At 40.8% G+C, this 8,245-nt stretch overlaps 1 non-coding gene across 1 annotated transcript; it reads right to left on the reverse strand.

Moving 5' to 3' along the window:
- Positions 1-1,490: 1,490 nt before the first annotated feature.
- LOC114807098 lies at positions 1,491-1,628 on the reverse strand. Its single transcript, XR_003755151.1, has one exon. It is a non-coding gene; the product is annotated as a small nucleolar RNA SNORA7 (small nucleolar RNA).
- Positions 1,629-8,245: the final 6,617 nt, after the last annotated feature.

Raw genomic sequence — 8,245 nt, forward strand, 5'->3', positions numbered from 1 at the left:
TTTTGATGGAAATATATTGAAACAGTGAAGTCTAGTGGAATGAGCATAAGCCTGGGAGTCAGAGGACCTGGATTCTAATCCTGGCTCTGCCAAATGTCAGCTGTGCCACCTTGGGCAAGTCACTTAACTGCTCTGTGCCTCAATTGTCTCAGCTGTAAAATGGGGATTAAGACTGATATGTCTGATGTGGGACAGGGACTAGATGCAACCTGATCAGCTTGTGTCTACTCCAGTGCTTAATACTGTGCCTGGCACATAGTAAGTGCTTAACAAATTTCATTTATAAACAAACAAACCCTAGAATGTGTTTGCACAACGTAGTCTTTCTATTCAATAGGACATGAAAGTTCTTGCTTTGAAAATTAAATTCATTCAATCGCATTTATTGAGTGCTTACTGTGTGCAGAGCACTGTACTATGCAAGTATTTACTTAGGTACATGAAAATATAATTCATGCTACATTGCTGTTTGCTCCCAAGAGGGCCAGCTAACACTGTAAACTCCCTCTCGACTGTAAACTTATTGCAGGCAGGGAACGTGTCTGTTATATTGTTATGGTTAAACTCCCAAGTGTTTAGTACAATGCTCTGCAAGGAGTAAATGCTCAGTACATTTGATTAATTGATTATGCAATTTTGTTTATTGTTTTTAGTACCCATTTTTAGAGATATTTACATCATTTGTCATTTTTTTGGATCTTGGGAACATAGAAATGCATTTTGCATTATTTCCTATGAGAAACTAAACTTTGTTCAGCATCCATTTGCTTAGCATTCTATTTTCATGCACCAACAGATGTGTAAAATGGAGCTGGCTTCCATCTTAGCACATGTTCCTGATTGCTAGGAAACTGTAAACAATGACTGCAAAACAACTGTATATACCAGAAACTCCCATTACATTTTAAGCTCCTTGAGGGCAAGGATCATATCGTTTACCTCTGCACATAGTAGGGGCTCAATAACTACTATTGACTGGTTAATTGATTGATTGACTCCACCACAGAACTTCACTAGCTGGCCAATGTAAGTGGTTTTCTGTCTTGAGTTCACTGGGAATACAGAGGAAAAAGATTGGTAATTTCCCAATCCCATCTCTACACTCAGAAAGAGGGGACATTCTATACCCCAATATAGTAGAATAATAGGATGGATGTTTTTTAAAACTAAGCCCTTAAACATTCCTTAGAATCTGATTATTCTGATTCTGCTCTTCTTCTGCTGTCAACCTAAATGTTAGTTTCTGGTTTGGGACATATATGTGCTTCTCATCTTATGCCGTCGAGTTGTTTCCGACCCATAGCGACACTTTGGACACATCTCTCCCAGAACATCCTGCTCTCCATCTGCAATCATTCTGGTAGTGGATCCATAGAGTTTTCTTGGTAAAAATACAGAAGTGGTTTACCATTGCATCTCCCGCGCAGTAAACATGAGTCTCTGCCATGACTTTCTCCCATGCAGCTGCTGTCCAGCATGGGTGAGTTTTGACTTGTAGCAGATTCCCTTCCACTCGCTAGCCACTCCCCAAGCTAGGAATGGAATGGATAGGCCTCTGCTTGATTCTCCCTCCCATAGCCGGGGCTGATAGAGTACTGGAAATTCTCCAGGTGTGATTCTGAGAGGGGATATGTGCTTAGCATTTAGCTTTAAGATACTTGAAATAGTGAGCAGATCCTGTGTATCATTTATATCCAAAGAGGTAGAAGGATGATGTACAAATAGATTGCCTCCCTTCTGGAAACCTACAGAATATAGTAGTAAAACTGTTGCTGTTTTCTCTAATGGGAAGACTTTATCAGTGATTGTCCCTATTTAAAGATTAAGAGTTACCCAATTGAATTCTCTTCAACTGTTTTGACTGTCTGGCAGGGAAGTCAGAACTCTTCGCAAATGTAAAGCAAATACCTTGGCTAACTGGAGGAGCTACTTTTCCCCCATCTCAGGAGTAGTTATCCTGGTTTTCCAACAGGAAATATGCATAACTGTTGTTGCTGCTTCTGAAAGCTGGGTTACTAAAATCCAATTTCCAAGCCACTCTCCCCCAGAAGGAACAGAAATTCTCACCCCAGGCATGTTACCCTTAAAGCTACTCAGTCAAGGAAGAGGGCGGGAGACACTGAATATGTGGCCAAAGGTCAAACACTGTGGGTCGCTGGAGGTGCCAGAGTCACTGCCCAAAAGCCTGTGGGAGTAAGGGCAGGGTTTGGCCTCGTGTCAGGAGGTTTTGCATAAGTTTTCATATCTAGGGTCACATCCTTACCAAAGTATGAGTCTGGAAGATGACGTGGGCACTTATCTTGTCCACAGGCTAGCTTCCAGGTTAGACTGCCTTTAATACATTCTTAAGGTAGAGGTCTGTGTGGAAAATTAAAATTTCAGGGGATGGGATTTTATAATTTCCCTTGGTTTTATACTGTTCTCCAATGTGGAATAGGAAACTTCTTTCTCATACTTAGCTTTGACTAAAATCAAAACCTTCAGTACTGCCTCTTGGTCTGTTCTTACAATTCCTTTCACATTCAAAAGGACAATTAAATTCCACCCCCTAGATTCTAAATAATTTTAATAATCCTATATATAATCCTAATTATTTTATGGTGTCCTCAAAGGTCCCATTCACTAATCTTGTAATCAGTGTTATTGCTCTCTTTTGGTCCTTTCCCAAGCTCTCAATACTTTTTCATTCAACTCTGGGTTAATAGAGGGCTAATGGAAGTTGGGTATAGGGAGAGTGTTATTTCACAATTCCCACATATTCAACCTCTGGTTAAAAATGCCAGGGGGAGTTTTAGATATGTTGAGTTTGAGGTGCCAAATAGAAATGTCCTGGAGGCAAAGGAGGTGGAGGATTGCTGGTCTGGTCCGGTTGGATGAGAGGTAGGTCTAGAGAGATGAAACTTGAGCTTTTAGGACAGGTGGTCTGACTGCATCCTTTCGTGTTACAGCAAATCACTGGAAATGATGAGAATGCTTGTCAGTGCTTGGCTTGACTTTTAGCTCACCATGGCCAGGGATCATGGCTACCAACTCTGCTGTACTGTACTGTCCCAAGCACTTAGTACAGTACTCAATACACAGTAAGTGCTCAATAAATTCCAATAACTGATTGATTGATTGAAATAGCCAGTGCTGTATTCCTAAAGTCACAGCCCCAGGTGAGGTAGCAAAAAATTTTGACCATTTGGGAGTAGCATGCTTTGATTCAAAATCTTGTTCACTTTTATATGGGAGAAAAACTCACCTCATTGCAGCAGTACAAAATCTTTATCAGCTACTGAGGATCATGGCCTAAAGTTGTATTTCCCAAGTTAAATCAAAACTACAATGGAATAAAAGGTAGTATTTGAGAGTAGGTTCCTGAAAATTAACTGATTTTATCTTCGCAATATTTTATTTCTAAAATGTCTTACTAAAAGCATGATACTCTATTTTGTCTTGAAAGAAAATAATCATAGAAGCATAACCACTACTATCCGGAAGCTTATGAAAAGCATACACAACGAATATATGTTTGTCAGTAATGACCTACTCTGGATATATAGATATTTATTACGCATACATTTACTTTACATATCCTTCAAAATGTTTAAAATACAGTAATCAAAAATGCAGAGCTTTTGTTTAAATAATAATTGTGGTATTTGATTAGCATTTACTATGTGCCAAGCACTGCACTAAGCACTGGGGTAGATACAAGATAATCAGGTCAGACACAGTGCCTGTCCCCACCCCCAGGGTTCACGGTCTAAGGGGGAGGGAGATATTTTAATAATATATATTTAATATTAATCTCCAATTCAGCAGATGAGGAAAACTGAAGTACTGAGAAATCAGGCGACTTGTCTGAGGTCACGAGGCAGGGAAGTGGCACAGCAGAGCTTAGAATCCAGGTCCATGCTCTTCCCATCTATCTCACCACTACTTCCCTTGCCCATGTCTTCCTTCTGTCGTGGAACTCCCTCCACCTTTATACATGATAGACCACCACTCTCCCTACCTTCAAAGCCTTATTAAAATTACATTTTCTACAAGAGGCCTGCCCCGATTAAGCCCTCTTTCCCTAATCCCTCTCCCCTTTGCATCACCTATTCACTTAGATCTGTACCCTTTAAGCACTTTCATTCACCCTGCCCTCAGCCCCACAAGATTTATGTGCACATCTGTAATTCATTTATTTATATTAATGTCTGTCTCCCCTCTCAAGGTTCTCACCTGCAGAGTTTCCAGTACTCTACCAGTCTCAACTATGGAGAGAGAGTTGATGCAGAGGCCTACCCTTTCCATTCCTAGCTTGGGCAGTGGCTAGCGAGTGGAAGGCAATGTGCTACAAGTCAAAACTTCCCTGTGCTGGGCAGCAGCGACATGGGAGAGAGTCAAGGGCGGAGGCTCAAATTTACTGCGTGGATGGAGGCAGTGGTAAACCACTTCCGCATTTTTACCAAGAAAACTCTGTGGATCCACTACCAGAACAACTGCAGATGGAGGTGGGGCGTTCTGGGAGAGATGTGTCTGTGGAGTCTTTGGGGGTCGGAGACAACTCGACGACATAAGATAAAAATGTTGGGATGCCCCTCTAGACTGTAAGCTTGCTGTGGCCAGGGAATATATCTACCAACTCTATTGTACTCTCCCAAGTGCCATAATATGGTAAGTGCTCAATAAATGCCATTGATTGATTCCCCCCATAGAAGCAGCATGGCTTAGTGGAAAGAGGCCCGGGCTTGGGAGTCAGAGGTCATGGTTCTACTCCTGGCTCTGCCACTTGTCAGCTGTGTGACTTTGGGCAAGTCAGTTAACTTCTCTGTGCCTCAGTTACCTCATCTGTAAAATGGTGATCAAGACACCTTTGCAAAGTGAGACAACTTGCTATTCTTGCATCTATCCCAGTGCTTAGGAACAGTGCTTGGCACATAGTAATCACTTAACAAATACCATCAGTATTATTATTATCTGCTACTTAAAGAAACTGTATCATTCAATATACACTACCACTGGGGAGGACAGAACTATTCAGATGAAAGAAATAACTCAACATAATTTTAATTTTTTCAAATTTATATAGTGTGAGATTCCTACATTCATTCATTTATTATTTTTATTGAGCTTCCTAGGGCCTGCAGAGTATAGTTCAGGTGTCACTTACTCTAATGTTCATTTAGCACTTTTGGGGGGATAACAGCATTAAAATTCAATAGTACTATTTCTTAGAGAACTCTGATTTTACAGCACATTCAAAGTGTACTTTTACTCAAATACCTCCTTTCTTTCTCTATCTCCTTACCCACCCAGTCAATTTTTGGTTCATCTGAAAGAGATTAGAAGTCTATTCAACAGCTCTGTTCATTATTTAACATAAGGTAATAACATATCTATAGATGGTTAGCAAAAGATGTCTATGTCAAATAGGCTCTGAAAGGTAGACTTTTGAAAAGTATTAACATTTGTACATATAAAAAATTCATTATTACTGATTTCCATTGCTAGTTGATCAAGTGACTATGCAAACTGTGTTTTTTTTTAGTATAGTTTAATGTTTATATTGCTTGGTTCAATGCTGAGGTTCTCATGTGTGTGTTTGTGTGTATGTGTTTTTGTGTGTGTGTGGCTGTGCACATGTGTGACATGGTACATGTACCACAGAGTACGTTTTTATTATCATGGAAACATAAGGAAATATCAGGAGAAGTAGTAGTGCCTAGTGGAAAGAGCACAGGCCTGGGAGTCAGAAGACCTAAGTTCTAATTTCATTTCTGCCTCTTGCCTGCGGTGTCACTTAAGTTCTCTGTGCCTCAGTTTCCTCTGAGACCAACAAAGGGATAGGGGAGCGAGTGAGTTGAATCTAGTAGTGAAGGTAGTGTTGAAGGTGTCAATTTGGTCATCAAGGGAAGGTAGTTTGGGTATGGAGACCAAGTAGAGCATGATGACAAGAAAATTGGGGTGAGTCAAAAGATAGGATAGATTTGCGGGGAGGGCCTGTGAGGGAGAGAAGCCAGGTGAGGCGGGTGTGGTTGGATAGAGGAATTTCAGAGTTGGTGAGGGTAGAGATTGTAGAGTGACTAGAGATGATGAGACTGAGTGTGTGCCCAAATTGGTAAATGGGTCAGGTGGGGTAGAGTTAGGTGGGGTGGAGCAGGTCAGTGGACTTCAGGAGTGATGGGAAGGGGGCAGCAGAAGGGTCATTAAGAACATCCACATAGCTATTGAAGTCCCCAAGGATGACTGAGTCTTTTCAATCACGACTGTACATTTCAGAATGTCATCTTTATTGTAATGATAGACCTGTATATTTGTAGACTTGTCTACAAATTTTACTGTGACTTTAATTTAAGTTTTCCACTCAACATAGGTCTTTGTTTTGTCATTTTCTATGTCTACATGTTTCCTGATAATTTAAAATGTGACTATGCCATAGATTGCATCTGAATTTGATTTAATTAACCTCTCAAATTAAAATTTTGTCATATGGCAGTATTGATTTTCCTTGCTAAAAATGACTATACATAAAAATGTGTTTTAGCAAAACACATGAAGCATTTGGTGTGCCTCATTCTTTCGCCTACTCACTAAGTTCGGACCCCCTTCCTCCTGTCTGGAAATGTCACTTAACTTTTCTGTGCCTCAGTTACCTCATCTGTAAAATGGGGATTAACTGTGAGCCTCACATGGGACAATACTATTGAATGAATGAATGAATGAACAACCTGATTACCCTGTATCTACCCCAGCACTTAGAACAGTGCTCGGCACATAGTAAGCGCTTAACAAATATCAACATTATTATTAAATATCCTTCCCATCTAATCCAAGAGACCACAGTTCTCCCCATCTCCTCCAGGAGGCTTTCCCCAGTTAATTTTTAATCCCCCTGGGCTATATCTTCCCAATTGCCACTTCAGCACCACCTAATCACTGGTGCATTCAATCTCTAATATCATTTCTGTATATTTCTTAGAAACCCAACTGTGTACTAACTCATGCAAATCCCCTTTTCCTTCTCTCTGTCATTTATTTTTCTATCTGACTGCCCCTATCCTAGATTGTAAACTCCTTGAGGGCATTAGTCATAGCCACTAATCCTATTGTACTGCCCCAAAAACCTAGTGCAGTGTGTTTTGTACACAGCAGGTACTCAATTAATACCATTGACTCTTTGACTGAAGAGTATAGTTTGGCAAGAGAAGGCCACTAACATAACATTGGACACTAACCCTTTGTTGATTATAATTAAGAAAACACACTTCTAAGTAAACTTGTAACAAAGTAGCAGCTTAAATAGCAACAGGACACTACTTGTAGTTGTTTTTACCCTCTACTTGAGAGAGAAGGGTAACACTGCCTTCCCTGAGAAACAAAAGATTTGTTTCCCTGAGAAACAAAAGATTTTCATTTGCCAAGTGGAGAGGGGGTGCATACACTTAGCAGCAGCAGAAGAAAAAGTGGAGTTCCATCTGAGAACTATTTGAAATGACTGAGCTTCATAAATCTCAGGGGACTGAGGGGAGAGAGAATCAATCTATTGATCTAACAATCAGTCAATCAAATCCCATTTATTGAGTGCTTCCTCTGTGCAGAGCACTGTACTAAGGGCTTTGGAGAGTACAATATATTGGAGTTCATAGACACATTTCCTGCTCATCATGATCTTACTGTCCAGAGGGGAGGGTCATTACTGCCAGGAAAGGAAATACTTTTGCTAGCTGCAAGCCACCTAAACAAATTTGAGAATCAGGAGTATTCATTCATTCATTCATTCATTCAATAGTATTTATTGAGCGCTTACTATGTGCAGAGCACTGTACTAAGCGCTTGGGATGAACAAGTCGGCAACAGATAGAGACAGTCCCTGCCATTTGACGGGCTTACAGTCTAATCGGGGGAGACGGACAGACAAGAACAATGGCACTAAACAGCGTCAAGGGGAAGAACATCTCGTAAAAACAATGGCAACTAAATAGAATCAAGGCGATGTACAATTCATTAACAAAATAAATAGGGTAACGAAAATATATACAGTTGAGCGGACAAGTACAGTGCTGTGGGGATGGGAAGGGAGAGGTGGAGGAGCAGAGGGAAAAGGGGAAAATGAGGCTTTAGCTGCGGAGAGGTAAAGGGGGGATGGCAGAGGGAGTAGAGGGGGAAGAGGAGCTCAGTCTGGGAAGGCCTCTTGGAGGAGGTGATTTTTAAGTAAGGTTTTGAAGAGGGAAAGAGAATCAGTTTGGCGGAGGTGAGGAGGGAGGGTGTT

Source organism: Ornithorhynchus anatinus, chromosome X1 (genome assembly GCF_004115215.2).
Source record: "Ornithorhynchus anatinus isolate Pmale09 chromosome X1, mOrnAna1.pri.v4, whole genome shotgun sequence".
NCBI lineage: Eukaryota > Metazoa > Chordata > Mammalia > Monotremata > Ornithorhynchidae > Ornithorhynchus > Ornithorhynchus anatinus.